Source organism: Bubalus kerabau, chromosome 1 (assembly GCF_029407905.1).
Source record: "Bubalus kerabau isolate K-KA32 ecotype Philippines breed swamp buffalo chromosome 1, PCC_UOA_SB_1v2, whole genome shotgun sequence".
In the NCBI taxonomy this organism is placed as follows: domain Eukaryota; kingdom Metazoa; phylum Chordata; class Mammalia; order Artiodactyla; family Bovidae; genus Bubalus; species Bubalus kerabau.
Window position 1 is genome coordinate 90239405 of NC_073624.1, and position 16567 is coordinate 90255971.

The 16567-nt window shown below is 50.6% G+C and overlaps 1 protein-coding gene across 2 annotated transcripts in view; it reads right to left on the reverse strand.

Annotated features, from left to right (window-relative positions):
- The window catches only part of SENP1 (SUMO specific peptidase 1), a 78791-nt gene that overhangs the window by 3650 nt on the left and 58574 nt on the right, over positions 1 to 16567 (reverse strand). The gene's annotated exons all lie outside the window — the stretch shown is intronic.

Sequence of the window (16567 nt, forward strand, 5' to 3'; positions counted from 1 at the left end):
CACAGCATCCCCTGGACCCCTCTTTGTCCTGATCTCCATCTTGGAGGGAGAAGGACTGCTCTGGTCCATGTTCTCCACCCTGAGGAAGCTTACAGTCTGCAAACATAGAGTGAGGGAGGCCATAAGGCAGCATTTGAGTGCACACATATATGCATCAGTCGATCCAGGGTTTTGAATCATCTAAAATGACTGTTTTCTGCACAGAGGATCAGAGTACCTTCTATTCATGGGTTATCACTCTCAGCTAACTACTTCCTCACTGGGGGTTTTGAAAATTATATATCTACGGAGCAAATGGGCCCTACAAGAGCTCCAGACCCTAGAAATACAGGATTGAAGTCAGTTTGGCTCGTTTTAGTGGACTAAATGCTTCATTAGGACCTGTGTTGTTAAGGTTTTACTAGGGCTGTAAATGGAGTGCTTCACGGCTGCCATTTCTGCCTCTTGACACCTGAGAACCTTTCTTCTCAAGATGTTTTCCTCTCCTATAACATTCTATCTTTAGAATGGGTAGTATAGGTCTCTCCTTGTTAGGATAGACCCAACAAGGCCATTGCACATCTATAACTTTTAAAAAATAATTATCAATTCATATACAGCAACTAAACAAAGCACAGAACACCTTTGGAAGATGCTTGTAAGAAGTTCATGCTTCCAACTAGAACTTGGTTGTCTCTGATGTACCAAATTCAGAGAAAGACCCCAGAAACCATCTCCTTTTAGGCTGCAGCTTATCTGTTTATTTGAAGCCAAAGCCAATAATCCAAGTGGCTTTCAATGACTAAGAAGCTTTCTCAGCATTAGATTAGTCAGTCCCGTCACAGAAAAGTCAGCTGCCCTATGGACTGGCCTGCTGTATTCATGAGTGGTACCAGTTCTGACATCCAGGCGGTGGGGGGCGGGCAGGTATGTCCCTAGCAATGTCTGAGAGGAGAGTCACGAGCTGAGTCTAGCTCTGAAAGGAGAAGCTGAGGAGGAAAGGACAAGCAGTGTGCTGATATGAGCAAGAAAGAGTAAGATATAGAAGTTGTCAGGTGGCTCAGAGCATGGGCTTGGGGGTCACTCAGATCTGGGCCCAAAGGGCTAGCCAGGCTCTGCCATTTAGCAGCTCGGCCACGCGACGAGCTCACGTGTTTCTTGACATGTTGAAGTGGCACAGTTGTAGCGCTGGTCTTATAAAGTAATCACAGGCTTAAAAAAGACAGAATGGAGACTTCAACGGGAGGTGCTGGGCTCCGTCAGCCTTCAGCATATGGAAGATGTCCTAATTATGACAAAAGAGAACAAGGGGACAAGTCGAGGATGGGGAGAGGACACGATGGGACATGCACGAGACACCAGCCCCTCATCCAGTCCTGTCTCCAGGCACCCGGGACAACGCATGTCCCAGTCCAGACAGATGGCTCAAATGTTTATTAAGAAAATCATCCATAAAAGTTATTGGAAGCTTCACACTTGCAGCATGGTCTCTGTGCACTGCCTAGCTGCCATGGCTCTAACAAGGCCTCATTCACTTCCCTGGGGCAGCTCCCTCCAATGCCCTCAGCCCCCCAGTCTCACATCCACCAGGACTCCTCCCTGCTGGGCCTGCTTTACAGAGCCCCACCCCTACCCCAGGCCTGGCCTCCTCCCCTGCCTTGGCTCTGAGTGATTTCTGACTTGCTTTTTCCAAATGTGAAATCTTTGAATGAGGTCACTCCAAGTGGGGGAGCAAGGGGAGGGTCACCAATATTTCCTAAGTGCAGAGCTCCCTGGGGTGATTTTAGGTGGAACACAGGTAAATATTTTTGGTTTTATACTTATACATTTTAGTAATGTATTTATTTTGATGTGCATTGGAGGAAAAGGTAGAATATCAGTGCTATGATATAAAGCTTTCAGTTCATGTCAACTTGAGTAGAGCAAAAGAGAATGAGAGAGTCGACTTATGGAAACAATCACATCAATAGTAGTCTAGGTGGTTGGGAAGGGAGTTTGGGGGAGAATGGATACATGAATATGTACCATCCACCATTCAGGTGAGCCAGGTGTGGTCCACGTGAAGCTATCACAACATTGTTAATCGGCTATACTTCAGTATAAAATACAAAGTTAAAAAAAAATAGTAGTCCCCAAATCTGGCAAATCCACCTGAGAACACGCCATCCTTGATCTCAACCCTCCCCTAAAGCTTCCTAGACACAGTGGTTTGATGAACAAGGTTTTGATCTAAACAGGAGGGTGCTACCCTGGGCTGGGCAGAGAGGGGCTGCCCTGTGTCCAAAGAGCTCCAGTGACAGGTCACAGCTTCCCGGATGGTGGTTCTGTCTGTCCCCTGTGGTCTGACCCGCTACTCTCATCACATCTCAGACTGCTCAGAAGTCCACTCTATGTCCCCATTGCCTTCAGGATGGAGGCCAACTCCTCAGCCTGGCACTCGAGTCCCTGCTTAATCCATCTTTCCGGTCTCTGTCCCAGGCCCAGTGTACTCACTGCCCAGACATCTGGTCTCCTTCCTTTGGCCTCTCTGCTCATACTGCTTGACTTGGGTGAACTGCCCACCCACCTCCAACCTGTCCTGCTCCTTCAGCCTCCTCCCAGGCCCCCAAACCACCTCCTCCCTGCAGAAGGACAGCTAGCACAGCATAGCACTCATGAGTTCCGATCCTGGCACTACTGCTTACTAGCTGTGTGTCCTTCAATCAGTCACTCACCCTCTCTGTTACCCAGTTGTCTCATCTGTAACGAGTGGGTAATGACAGCAACATTTACTCCCTCCCAGGTTTGTCGGGGAGCTGAGTGAGATGCTCCTGGCTAAGCACCAGGTACACAGTAACAGCAAGTAAACTATGGCAGCTGCACCTCCCTTGAATTTGAGTTTAGTTCTTGCCAAGAGCAGCCTTTTGGCACAGGTTTTCCAGGGAGTAAGTGCTTGATAGATCAATCTGTTGATTGATCATGACTGTCCTGTGATGTTTTCTTACTTTCTCTTGATAGTAGGCTCCATGGAGTCTGAGACCCTTTCCTGGCTCTAAGGACACTTTGGAGCCTTGAAGAACATCTATTCCTGGGCCATCTTGTAGCTGACTCTTCTCTGGACCAAGTTCTCTTTAGCCTCCAGGGCTCTTTGTGAAACTACCTTCCTCTTATCCTTCAAATTTGGCAGGACAGAGTCTTGGAGTCTTTCCAGGAGCAGGTGAGGCCAGTGGAGATGACACAGGAAGGGTCCCCAGAGCAAATGGGTGGAGATAAGGACAGTGCCAGACACACACAAGGCCATCTGCATCCACCCAAGGGCTCCTTCTCCCAGGCCCTGTGCTGAGTATACCTTCCAGCTCCAGGCTCTGCTGCCTGGTCTGGCCCCTCGACCCTTGCTCAGGTTGGCTACTGAAGCAGTTCCAGAGCCTGAGGCTTAGGAAGAATTCTCCAGCAACTGGCCCGGCCCATGGCCACCCTGGAGCCGGCCTGGAGGTAGCAGCGTGCCTTCCTTCCCCCGCCCAGCCCGCAGCCTTTTCTGAAAGAAGTGCTGTGTTCCCTCGGCCTTCCCCCCGCCCCCCACATCCCCTTCCTCCCACAGAGCCCGGGTCCCCAGGCGGCGGTCCAGCAGTCCCTCTGTGAGCAGACTCCAGTGACGCAGGGCTTTGTTAGAAAACCTCATTAGCAGAGACAGAAAGGCGCGAGCAGCTCAGAGCGGCATTCCAGGTGTCAGATGAGAGTGGCCGCGGGAGGAAAAGGCCATTAAACCATACTGAGGTCAGCCCCAGTCGAATGAAAATAATCAACTGCGACCCCGGAGAGGGGGTGGGACGTGAACTGGGGGGTTTAAAGGGGATGCCCTGGGCTCAGGCCGGAAAGGGAAGGCCAGGGTCCTGGAAAGGCCACCAGCTGTCTTGCCTGATCCTGAGGGTCCCAGAGGCGAGGTCCAAACAGCCTTCATTATGTGAACATCTGGAGATGGAGGCGGGGCCTCAGGGGACCCTGAACCTCCATTGCCAGCACCAGCTTGTACTCGGGAGCCGTGCTGGCAGCAGCTCTGACCTCCTGTGTGCGTGCAGCACTACGTCCTGCCTGTCTAGATACTCTTAGTAACCCCACCACCCAAGTGTCATTAGTTCCATTTTAAAGATAAGGGAGTCGAGATACCAGAATGAGTTACTGGGGGCTCCTTCGGCTCTTCAGGAACTCACTAGAACTCGACCTCCTGACACTTGAAACTTTTGAACCGAGGACACATTCCTTCACTCCACAATCAGCCACAGAAAGGCGGAATGCGCACTGGGGCTGAGGGAGCGCTGATGCTCAAAGTTAGTGTGAATGCTGGGATCTGGAATTCCTTGTTCTGGAGGGGAGGGGGGTGGCGTGGCGCCCCCTAGGCAGGGACTGGCTGTGCTGAGGCGGGGAGGACAGCGCTGGGCTGGGGGGGGGGACTCCTGGCCACAGCCGTGAGCTGTTTGCCTTCGCTGGGCAGGGATGCTCAGGGGCTGTATATTTCTGTCCTGCCCAACGGGGAGTGTGTGTGATTTATGAAGCCTTTTAACCTGAGCCTTCCTCATAAAGGAGCTTTGAGGAGACTGCAGGGCACCTAGCTATGAAAGGCCCTCCTTTCTGGGGATCTGGGAGATGAGGCGCTGCCGCCTGCCTGCCTGCCTGCCCTGAAGGTTTGGGAACTCTGTGTGCCCCACCTTAGGTCTGGAACGCTGGGGATTGGGGACCCTGGGAAAGCTGGAGGCAGGCTCTTGTCTTGTCCTTCAGCCCTGCTCAGGCTTCTTGCCTTCCTCATCCTCTTTACAGAAGCCCACCCCAGATATCCCCGATGCCCTGATTTCCAAGGCCCAGATTCCCTTGGACAGTACCTTGCAAGAGAAGGTCACTTCACCTCATTTGAGCCTCAGTTTTCTCATCTGCAAAATGAGCGTGATGGCTACCACCTCAGATTCTTGTGGTCCTGTTATCTCCCCCTTCCCCGCTACCCTCCCAGTCCAGAAAGGGCCCTGAGGACACGCCTCTGTGTTGTGTATTCTTGTGTCTCAGGCACCTGAAGCGGCACAAAGCAGTGGATGCAAAACGGCCACTTGCTGAACTGAATTCTATGGGATATGATGATGATGAAGAAATGTGCATGAAAGCTCTGAGCACGGTGCCTGGCTTTCGGGAGGCATTTAGCAAATGGGGGAGTTAAAGCTGAATTTGAATGACTCTCCCCTGTGGAAGCAGAACTGGAGCCCCTGGCCCGGATTGTGAGATGGAGCCCCAGGGTTTCAGCCCTCTCCTCCGGGACCCCCATCGGACCCGTCGCGGAGGACCTTTGTCTGTGCCCCTCGCAGGGGCCCCTCCCCCAGCGCGGACCTCCCGCCTCTCTGCACGCAGGCAGCAGCTTCCGCGGCCCCTCTGGGGCGGGGGGCGTCCCTGTGTCTGCACAGCAGGCTGGGCCCCTCTCCAGGGAAGGGGCTGAGGGGTGTGAAGGACTGGTGTGTGTGACTTTGTTTATTTTCTCTGAAGGATCCTGCCTGAGCCCTGCTATAAAAATAACCTGCCTGGAAACCTCATCTCCGAGGGGGAGAAAGAAGCTTTTGTATCCAAAGAAGTGGTTCTGAGAGCCTCCCTGTACCTTCGTCCCAGCCCCACACATCAAGGAGGAGCTGGCTGAGGCAATGGGGGGCCAGGGCCCAAGTGAGAGGGGCGGGGGCGGGGGCGGCTGCCGATGGAGGGCATGGCAGGGTGGGAAGGAGGAGAGGAGAGGGCAGGGGAGGAGAATGGGGAGGGGAGGCGCTCAGCAGCCTCTCTGCTAGCAGGGCTGAAGCATCTCCATGCCTGCTTAACCCAGGAAGTTCTAAAGAACGATAGAGAATGAGAGAGGAGAAAGAAGAAATCAACAAGAGATACTCTGGATACCAAGAGAGGAACAAAGAGGAGAATCAAGTTCAGTAGAGAGGAGAGACACAGGGAGGAGACCAAAGTTATAGCAGAAAGAAAACAGTGAGAACTGTTGTGAGAGACAGACCTGGAGCTCCAGAGACCGGAAGAGACCATGGCCATGTTTTCAGATGAAGCCAAGGATCTGGTCCAATTCCCGGGATCCGTGCTGTCTGTGTACCAGCCCACCCACCCCCACACCCCCACCCAACAAGGAGGAAGGCCGGGCCGGGGCAGACCTGGGCTCCAGGGGCCCATTTCTGCTCAGCTGCACCAGCTTCTGCTCTGGCTCAGGCTGGGCAAGGCATGAAGATGAGACTGCCTCGGGTTTCTCAGGATATTCCTTCCCCAGAGCCAGCTCCAAAGGCAAGAAACGAATCCTATAGAAGTAAAGGGAACAGGCCTGGGATTCAGGAGGCCTAGGTTCAAGTCCCAGCTCTCCCACTTTTGAGCTGGTGGTCTTGTACAAACCATTTAAAGTCTTATCTGTAGGGTAGAAAAATAACAAGTCCCTGTGCCCCAACCTCCCAGGGCCATGGGGCAGACCCACCGAAGGGTATCCAATGGACTCTCTAAGCTGTACGGTGCCAGCAAGACCACAAGAGGGGATGGCCCAATTGGACACACTTCTCCAGGCACTGGCAATGGGCTGATGTTGACCAGAAATCATCAGAGTCTTAGTAACCAGACCACTCATGCCACCAGAAAGCTTCAGGAGAGGCTCTCCCTGCTGCAGGAAGAAGGTCAAAGAGGAGCCTCCAGCACCACTCATTGGGAAAAGAATAGGTTCTAATACTAACCATGTAAGTGAAGTCCCTTGCTGTAAGAAATCACCCATAGTTCTTCAACACCAAAGCTTGGGATGGAGCTACTTAGAATCAGAGTTTGGTAGGACATGTGCCATCCAAGTTTCATGACACCCTTGAAACTTCTGTTTAGGAGGAAAGTTTATGGGGCCAGCTGAGGGGGACATACAATCTCCCTAGGACTTGGAGCTGATGATCTTTGGGCGACATGGATCAAAGAGGAGAGGGGAGTCTAGGATACCTTTCATCAACTTCTGGAGGGAGAAATTAAAACGTGGAAAGTCTATAGAGGAAGCTCTACTTTGGGAACAAAGAGCCACGCAGCACAGCTGTTCAGCAAAGCTAGGAGAGGGCTCGACCACGACCACAAGCAGGCTGTTGGCACTGCAGGGCCTAAAGTGTTCCCTGTGGCCTGAGGCTGAACAGAGTCTTAAGGAAAAAAGAAACAGGGAGTGGGGCTGCCGCAACAGGGCTGCTGTGAAATAGAAAGGAGAAGGCTTGGTGATGCTTCTGGGGCTGTACCCCAAACTGGTCATCAGCAATGCATCTAACACCCGTGGCGGATTCATGTCGATGTATGGCAAAACCAATACAATATTGTGAAGTAATTAGCCTCCAATTAAAATAAATAAATTTATATTAAAATAAAAAAATTTAAAAAATTTAAAAATAAAAACTGATTCATGGCATGTGCTCAGGATGCTAATAAAAATGATAATTCCAAAAAAAAATGGTTAGCACTTTTATTTGCAGAGCAGGATTAGAGACTCAGACATAGAGAACAGACTTAGGGACACAGTGGAGGAAGGATAAGGTGGGATGAATTGAGAGTGCAGCATTGAAATATGTATATTACCACATATAAATTAGATAGCTAATGAAAGACAGTTAAAGTCTTAGTCACTCAGTCTTGTTCGACTCTTTGTGACCCCATGGACTGTAGTCTCCTCTGTCCATGAAGTTCTCGAGGCAAGAATACTGGAATGGGTTGCCATTTCTTTCTTCAGGGGATCTTCCCAACCCAGGGATTGAACCCAGGTCTCCTTTGTGGCTCAGCTGGTAAAGAATCTGCCCACAATGTGGGAGACCTGGGTTCAATCTGTGGGTTGAGAAGATCCCCTGGAGAAGGGAAAGACTACCCACTCCAGTATTCTGGCCTGGAGAATTTCATGGACTGTATAGTCCATGGGGTCACAAAGAATCAAACATGAATGAGTGAGATTCACTTTCACTCCTTTTTTGCAGGCGAATTCTTTACTATCTGAGCCACCCAGGGAAGCCTCAGATAGCTAGCTAATGGGAAGTTGTTATACAGTGCAGGGAACTCAGTCTGTGCTCTGTGACAACGTGGATGGGTGGGATGGGATGGGAGGTGGGTGTGAGTTTCAAGAGGGAGAGGACATGTGTATACCTATGATTGATTCATGTTGCTGCATGGCAGAATCCAACACAACATTGTAAAGCCATTATCCTCCAATCAAAACTAAATAAATAAATGAAGTGGCTAGCACTTACTGCGTGTCAGGTGCTGTTCTGAACACTGCTTGTCTTATCTCATCCAGCCCTGACAGATATCCTCTGCAGAGGACTCCCCCAGCATCCATCACACCCCGCCCCCCACTGTGGAGCAGACTTGCAGTTTGGTAGGGTTGATGCCAGGACCAGTTTCAAGGGTAGGACCTGATAGATCTGAGCCAATGAGGGTAATCTTATCACTCATGCCTGAGAAACTCCTTCAGGATGGCCCAAATGAAGCATAGCCAGAAGTTGATTTAATGATGGATGAAGAAAGAAAAGACCTTTAATGATGAGGAAAGAAAAGACTCTTCTCTTTCATTTTTATGTTAGACTGTGATAGACACAGGCGTGTGGGCCCGGAACTGCTGGTAGCCATCTTACAGTTATCATAAGTAAGGTCCAATCAACATATCAGCAAAGCCAAGCCAAGCCAGGAGAATCAGAGAACAAGCTGAAGCCCTGATCAGACTACTCCTGAAACCCTCATGACCTTAGGATTATCTGTTATGTGAATTAATGAAGTCCATTGTTACTTTAGATAGTTGAGTTGGATTTTATTTTATTTATTTATTTTTGGTAACTTGCAAGTATCCAGACTGATGCAGAATATGAGGCCCAGGGAAGTTAGCAACTTGTTTAAAGTCAAGTATGATACAAAAGTGATGGAGCTGGGATTTAAATAGCAGCTGTGAACCCAGGGGCTTCCCAGGTGATGCTAGTGGTAAAGAACCTGCCTACTAATACAGGAGTCTTAACAGGTGCTGGTTCAATCCATGGGTCGGGAAGATCCCCTGGACGAGGGCATGGCAACGCACTCCAGTGTTCTTGCCTGGAGAATCCTGTGGACAGAGGAGCCTGGCGGGCTATAGTCCATGGGGTGGCAAAGAGTTGGACACAAGTGAAGCAACTTAGCACGCAGGCACAGACACTCGCAATGTGAATCCAGAGCTTAGGCTCTTCCAACAGCATCATCAAAACTGTACTGGTTGTCTTCTGATGATACACCAGCTCTGTACTTAATCACTTTTCATGTAATCTCATTGCATCTTCATGACAGCCTTTAGAGGTGGAAACTACTGTTACCCCTGTTTTTGCAGATGAGGGACCTGAGATTCTAACGTGCTCACCATCACATAGCTCTTAAGCAGGAGAGTGCCATTTGAATCCAAGTGTCTGTGATGAGGCTGCCAGGTCTGGTCTCTGAGTTGGTGGCAGAGGCTGCCTGGGAGAGACCCAGGACGGTCTGCTCCAATCCCTTTGAGGATGAACTGATTTCTAATTTGTTCCCTGTGGGTCAGTTGTCTCTCTCCATGGAGACTGCACAAAAAGATGAACCACAAAGGGAGGCTGGGGGTCAGTTTTAGCCCAGTACTAGGAAGAACATTCCTCTTGTTCCAGCAGTGGAGTGGGCTGCCTGGGAGACTCCAAGCTCTCCACGGCTGAGAGGCCAGAGGACCAGGGGGAGTGGTGCCTGCCAAGGTTAAAGGAAAGGCTGCCGTTCTCTGAGAGCTTCCCCCTCCTTGGGCCTCAGTTTCCCCATCTGCACAGAGGTTGGGGAAGGACTAGGTGACGGCTGAGGTGTCTTCCAGCTCTAACATTCTCAAAGCCTGGAATTCCCGGAGGCAGGACTCCAGGCCCCAGGGTCTGGCTGAGAGAACAGAGCCGTGGCTGTTTGGCCGACTCCATAGAACAGTGCAGCTCATTGAGCTAGTGGGTCCCTGAAAGAGAAACAGCCACACAGTGCACGCAGGGAAGATAAATCCATCTGTGGGTCTGGTGAGAGTTGCTGAAATAAATGCAGTGCTTGAGGGCCATCCGAGGAGAGCCAGTCTTCAGTTAGCAGGCTGTGGCAGCGCTCTCACACGGCAGCAGCGGCACACGGGGGCTGCGCTCTGCCCCGGCCAGAAGGAAGAGGGTGAGCGTGGAGATGACGGTTCCCACCGACAGACACCACGAGGACCAAGAAGCCCTACCTGCACAGGGCTCCTGACAGTGGGGTCCACTCCCTCTGGAGGCCCCCTGGGGTTGTGTTTATAATTAGCAAAGGGAATCCTTTTGGAAATTTACCCTGAATTAAACGGCTGTTGTTCATGTAACCCAAAAGTGTTTATTTCAGCAGAATAGAGAGACCACCCTCACAAGGTGTTAAGGCCAGAATTAGACTGAGAAGGCCTGGGGTCTCCTTCCCTGCATATCTTTGAGTTGGACTAGAGACTCAGAGGTGGGCAAGACACTATTGTGAAGCTTCTGAGGGGCTTTCTGGGATATTTCCTCCACCCTTTGCTCTAATGATGACTCCTCTTGATGAGGTGACTATTTTCAACATGCTTGGACATCTGCAGACCTACTGACCTGCATTACAATTCACTGAAGTAGAGTCAGATAATACCACGCTGCCTATAGAGAGAATGCAGGGTGAGCCAAAGGCCCCTCAGGTAGCACACAGTGGCTCAGGAGCCTGAGCCTAAGCCCCTTGGCCCCAAAGCCTATGCCCCTTATTTCTGGCTTGCTGCCATCCCTCCACCCTCATTTTGGGGGCCACAGAGGGCTGACTTTTCCAGGCTGATTTTCCTCCTGCTTAGGGACAATGCAGAACCGTTGGAGCTGGATTAAAATTTTGACAGGTGCCAGCCTCGGAGAAGGCAATGGCACCCCACTTCAGTTCTCTTGCCTGGAAAATCCAATGGACGGAGGGGCCTGGTGGGCTGCAGTCCAGGGGGTCGCTAGGAGTTGGACATGACTGAGCGACTTCACTTTCACTTTTCACTTTCATGCATTGGAGAAGGAAATGGCAACCCACTCCAGTGTTCTTGCCTGGAGAATCCCAGGGACAGGGGAGCCTGGAGGGCTGCCGTCTATGGGGTCGCACAGAGTTGGACACGACTGAAGCGACTTAGCAGCAGCAGCAGAAGCTTTGAAAAGATGCCTATTCAAAATAAAAGCAACTCAAATGGTAAACTAAGTATAAAGAAGTCCAACAAAGTTTTGCCTTTTATTCTGATGACTACCTGTGTGCTTTTTTAAAAAAATCAAATATCAGAAATTGCATGATTGATCTTTTGTTTAGTGACTCTTCCCTACTGGTATCCCAACTAGTTCCTAGCCCACTTTGGACTGCTCAGCCCTGAGGACATCCCACCATTACAGGTCCCTGGGCCCCTCGGTCACACACTGCTCTGCACTGAGAAGAAATCTCTAGAACTGTGAACTTGGGCTAGGCTGTCAGGGCAGGAAGATGCCTGTGCAGAGCAGGAGGTGATGCTGAAGGGAGACCAGGGGTACTTGAAGGGGATGCTGCATGTGGGGGCCGGCAGGGGGTGGCAGTCAGGTAAGCAGGAGGAGCGAAGCCTGTCTAGGAACAGCCTTGTGCCCTTGCTGGCAGAGGGGGCAGGGAAATGAGGCCTCAGAAAAGGAGGTTCCTGCCGAGCTCTCAGTCATGTTCTTCCCAGGCTCAGGAAATGCCACCATGACCACCATCCCTACCCTCAGGGAGAAGATGGGGCCCAAATCTGGAAGGGTCGAGGTAACACTGTGAGAAGAATGGAGTCTTAAGAGTGTCCAGCAAGGGGACCAGGAAAAGGGGTGGCGATTCCCTGACCCCCAACTCCCTAGTGGAGTGGACCCCATCCTCCAGAACGCCCTAGAGGCAGACCTCCTTCCTAGCCCTAGGAATGCATGAACCTCCTTCATTCAGTCTCAGTTTCCTTCTAGACTCCAGTCTGGGGACAAGGAAGCTGAAATTAAGTTCTGGGCTATCTATCAAGAATCCAAAAAAAAAAAAAAAAAAAAGAATCCAGGGACTCCCCTGATGGTCCAGTGGCTACGATTCCAAGCTCCCAGGGCACAGGTTCAATCCTAGTTTGGGGAACTAGATTCTCCCATGCTGCAACTAAGAATTCGCCTGCCACAACTGAAAATCCTGCATACTGCAACTAAGACTCAGTGCAGTCAAATAAATAAATAAAAATAAATATTTAAAAAGAACCCAACTGGCACATTTTCCCATCTTTTTTCATTGCTGCAGAGGCTGAAGGAGGGCAGTGGGAAGGATTACAGGCAGAAGATGGAGAGCAGTATTAACAAGTGGGTGGAGGAGTTCTGAGCCCTTTAATAGGAAATTAATAGGAATTTGCAAAACTCTTTTCTAAGTCATACAGAAATAAACAGCTAATAAGTCTTTGAGTCTCTGCCTCAAAAGAAGTAAAAGGTGTTTGTTTGGGGGAACAGCAGACACACAGTCCCTGCACACTGGTTCTGCCTGACACAGTCCTTCCTGCCTGCCCCATATCCTGATGTCCTGAGCCACCCATCCTCGTAGGGAGCCCGAGGCATGATGGGTGCTGGCTGAGGCTGGGAGGGACTGGAGACCACCCTATGCTGGTGAAGCAGCCCAAGGTTCCTGAGGATGGAGACGGAGGACCATGTAGAAGTCAGAGCTGTGAACAAAGAGGCCTTTGCACCAGGCCTTGGGGAAAGCTCTAAAGAGCCAGTGCCTTTGGCCCAGCTTTCTTGCTGCCCTCAGACCCCCAAGGACCAGCTCAGGCAGACTTCAGACTCCAGCTCTTCTCTCCAAAGAGTGTTTCTTGTGTAGCTTTGAACCCCAAACACTGCAGTGTTGTGCCCAGCTCCTCTGAAATGTCACTGGAGATGGGCTTATCCCCTCAATGTCCTTCTGTTTGAAAAATAAAGCCTTTGGGGACTTACCTGGTGGTCCAGTGGTTAAGGTTCCATCCCTGATTGGGGAACTAGGGTCCCACATGCCGTGAAGGGTGGACAAGGTTTTTTTTTTTTTTTTTTTTAAAGATTGCTTAAAAAACAGAGTGAAGACCCTGGACTCAGGGAGTCCTACTTTCAGTGTTGGTTTCCATCACTTAACTAGTTAAGTGATTCTGAGCAATGGACAATCTCCCCAAGCCTGTTTCCTTATCTGTAAATGAGAATAATGATACTATTTGCTTTGATAATTGGTTGGTTTCCCAAGGCCTGGCACACAGAAAGCACTAAATAGACATTAGTATCATGGTTATTATTCCTAATACCCACCCCATCCTCCATTCTTTCTTGTTGCATGACCCCTACCAGGCTTGACCCTCCAATCTGATGACCCCACCCCAGTACATGAGTTCATCAGATAAGAGCATCTCAGTCTGAGCCTGATCTTGAGTCTTCATGGAGGTAATGGGCATGGGGTTCCCAACCTGGATTTATGCAAATAGCGGTCACATGGGAGAACTTCAGACACTGACCTTAGATGATAAGTGGACTTTCAGACGAGATCAGGCGCGTTCAGGGTGGTATGGCCATGGACGATAAGTGGACTTTCAATGGCCACATTTGTGACACTTAGAAAGCACGTAACTTATGCATGTAGAGTCCTGAAATTTCAGGAAATTCACTGATCTTGGGGTTTGAGGGAGTTAAAGGGACTTATGAAAAGCTGGCTAAACTGACGAAACAGCAAAATATAAAATTCTACATGTTTTGCATGTAACTTCAGTAAGTGTACCTGTGGACCTTAATTTTACTTCTATTCATCTCACAGTCCAAAGACTGAAGCCCAAAGGGGTTAAATGACTTGTCTGAAGACACACAGCTGGCAGACAGCATAGCTGTAACTTGAACCCAGACCTTCAGAGTCCTCTCTCTTCCTCCACTTGAAGGAATGCCTCCATCCAGTTCTTTGCCTGAGTTCTCTCCCTGGTACACTGAGGCTTTGCAGGCCCACGGTGGGCTCCCTGGGCACCTGGAGGAGGTTGTTCCAGGGTTAAATCAGGTAGGGCCAGGCTTGGGTAAAAGGGATTGAGACAGGCAAAGCCGGAGCCCAGGCTAGGAGCCAAGAGGCGCCCACACGTGGTGGTGAAGGGTTAACAAAGCCCAAGTGTGGCTTTTTGTGTGCGCTCGAGGGCAAGGTGGCGTGTGCGAAGGCGCACGTCTCCCCTCGTGTGTGTGGGAGCTATGGCCCGGGACGGCAGGCCAGCCTGGGAGAGAGGTGCCACCGTGTCCTGAGATGAATGGGCCTCTGTCTTCAAGGCTGTGTGAGCCTCTGTGTGTGCAGGTCCCATTAACTCGCCCTCGGCCACACGTGGAAGGAGGAGGAGAGGCCTGCAGAAGCCTAAACCACTCAGAGTCCTGATTTTAGAATGAAGCAGAAGATGCCGAAGAAAGAAAATTATACTGATCCTAACTCACATATTACTAGAGCTGCCGGGCACACACACACACACTCACATGCTCTGGTGCCCTGTCATAACCTCCTCTTCTCAACCCTATTGTCATCCTCCTGTTGCCAGATGAGTCCTTTGTCTGCTAATAACACTTTAAAACAGATTCTAGAGAGCTGACCCTATTTGCTTTTGTGGTGGTTTCAGTTTTGTATGGTGTGTGTCTGTCTTCTCTTTGTGAGTCTGGGCTTCTCTTTCCCCTGTCTCACCTGCAGCTCCCACGATGCACGCCCAGATCTCCAACCCAGCCCGCAGGCCTCACTTGCACCATTGTGCCTGTGATGGACAGGTTTGGTCCAAGTCCTGTCCTGAGCCCCATGTTCCCGCCCTCCCCCGCTTCCAGTCCTCCCTGGGCCCTTGTTGCCCTTGGCTGTGGTTTGTGTAATAGAGTGACTCCTGTCTGGGAGCAACCCAGAGCTCAGGACACAGGGAGACACTTGTCCAAACTTGCTATTTTTTCACCAAAAGAGCCAGACCACAGTGATGGGCTCAGTGGCCTGGCTGGGAACCTTCCTCATCCCTCCAACCACTAACCTGGCCTCCATTCCCCTTGCTGGCCCCGATTACCTTTGGTTCAGGACTTCTAGTTAGCCACTGGGACAACTCCTCAGTAGGTGTCTGGCTTCTTATGTGAGGGGAGAAGGGAGATCTGGGTTCCACGTGGAAATAGCTGAGGCTGAGAGAGATGCCCTGGGGACCAAGGAATAGGACCACAGAGACCAATGACCAGCCATATTCATCCCTCTCTCCCCAGTGCCTGGCCCAGAGTAGGTCCTAAAAGAATAAGTGAGTGAATGTTGGATGGATGAAGGGATAGATAAGCAGATGTGTAGATGGGTGAATGGGTAGAAAGATAAATAAACAAGTGAAGACTTTTAGATCCAAGTCGACATTCTGATAAAACTAACCAGAGTTTTTGGTCCAAATGTGGGAAAGAAGAAATCTGGGTCTAGAAGTTGCAGCCAACTTATTCCTGAGTATCAAGGAAATCTCTCTTCCCAGACCCTTTATAGCATGTCCTAGAGACACTCCTGGAGGGCTGGGTTGGGTGAAACTTGCCTTTTCTCCAACTTCATGTTTTTCTTCAGGCCCCTTCTTGCAGAGGCTTCTCTGCCCACCAGGAAAGGTGCTCTGCATCTGGGTAAAGTGGCTTAGAGTCTGGGAGGAGGTGGATGGAGAGACGAGGCTCAGGCTGATCGGGCTGCCATGAAACAGGGTCCCAGGGACAAAATGTTTCTAGGCTGGGGCTAGAGAAGTATTACGTGCTGGGACCAGGAGTTGGACAAAATTTTCCAGAACCCAACACAGAGGTCTGATGTAGGTCACTTGTAATTTTTGAATGAATGAATAAAACATTTCTATGTCCTCTTTACTCTGGACAATACCCCCAAGTCCTTTCCCAAAATGTATATAGAATTCTCAAGAGTGCTAGACCACTAAGGACATCTATGCCCCCATTTGAACTCTTCTCACCACCCCCTCCAATACCCATGGTCCCAGTCCCTCATCTTCCTCCTCCAGTCCCACCACTAGCTACTATGGTATTGATCCAGAAGCTGGGGGTGACAGGAGGGAGCCACACAAAGCCGCCATGTGTACCTGTGTGCACGAGTGCATACATGAGTGGCTGTGATGAGCTCAAGCTTCAGCAAAGGGCTTCCTCAGTCCACTCAGGACGGGGCTGAGGGTTGTGGGGGACAGGCGCACTTGGTCCTCTGGTGGAGACGGAGCTTGACTGATGAGATGGCCAGCTCCACACCACCAAAAGCCGGCGCTATGGGGCTCAGAGACACCTTTCAAGGGTTCTGCCCCTGGCCAGATCCAGTAGATCTCTGGTGCTGAGATCTCCATGGAAGGAAGTACACCGAGCTCCTCCAGGGGCTCTTGTTGCTGGAACAGACTCCTGAAATTTAATCACTATTCCCTGCTGCAATTTGCCTTGAGAGAGTCAAGTGAAGCCTTCCCTTAAAAGTTCATCCATGGTCAAATCTGTCCTCTGAATTAGACCTAGAAAGTCTGAGTTTTGAGGCCCGAGAGGGCTTGCCTCTGGCCTGTGCTAAGCCCATTTTCTGAGCAGACACAGAACTGTTGGTTCAGGGCTGGCGAGAAAAGGCCTAGTGCGCCAAGGGA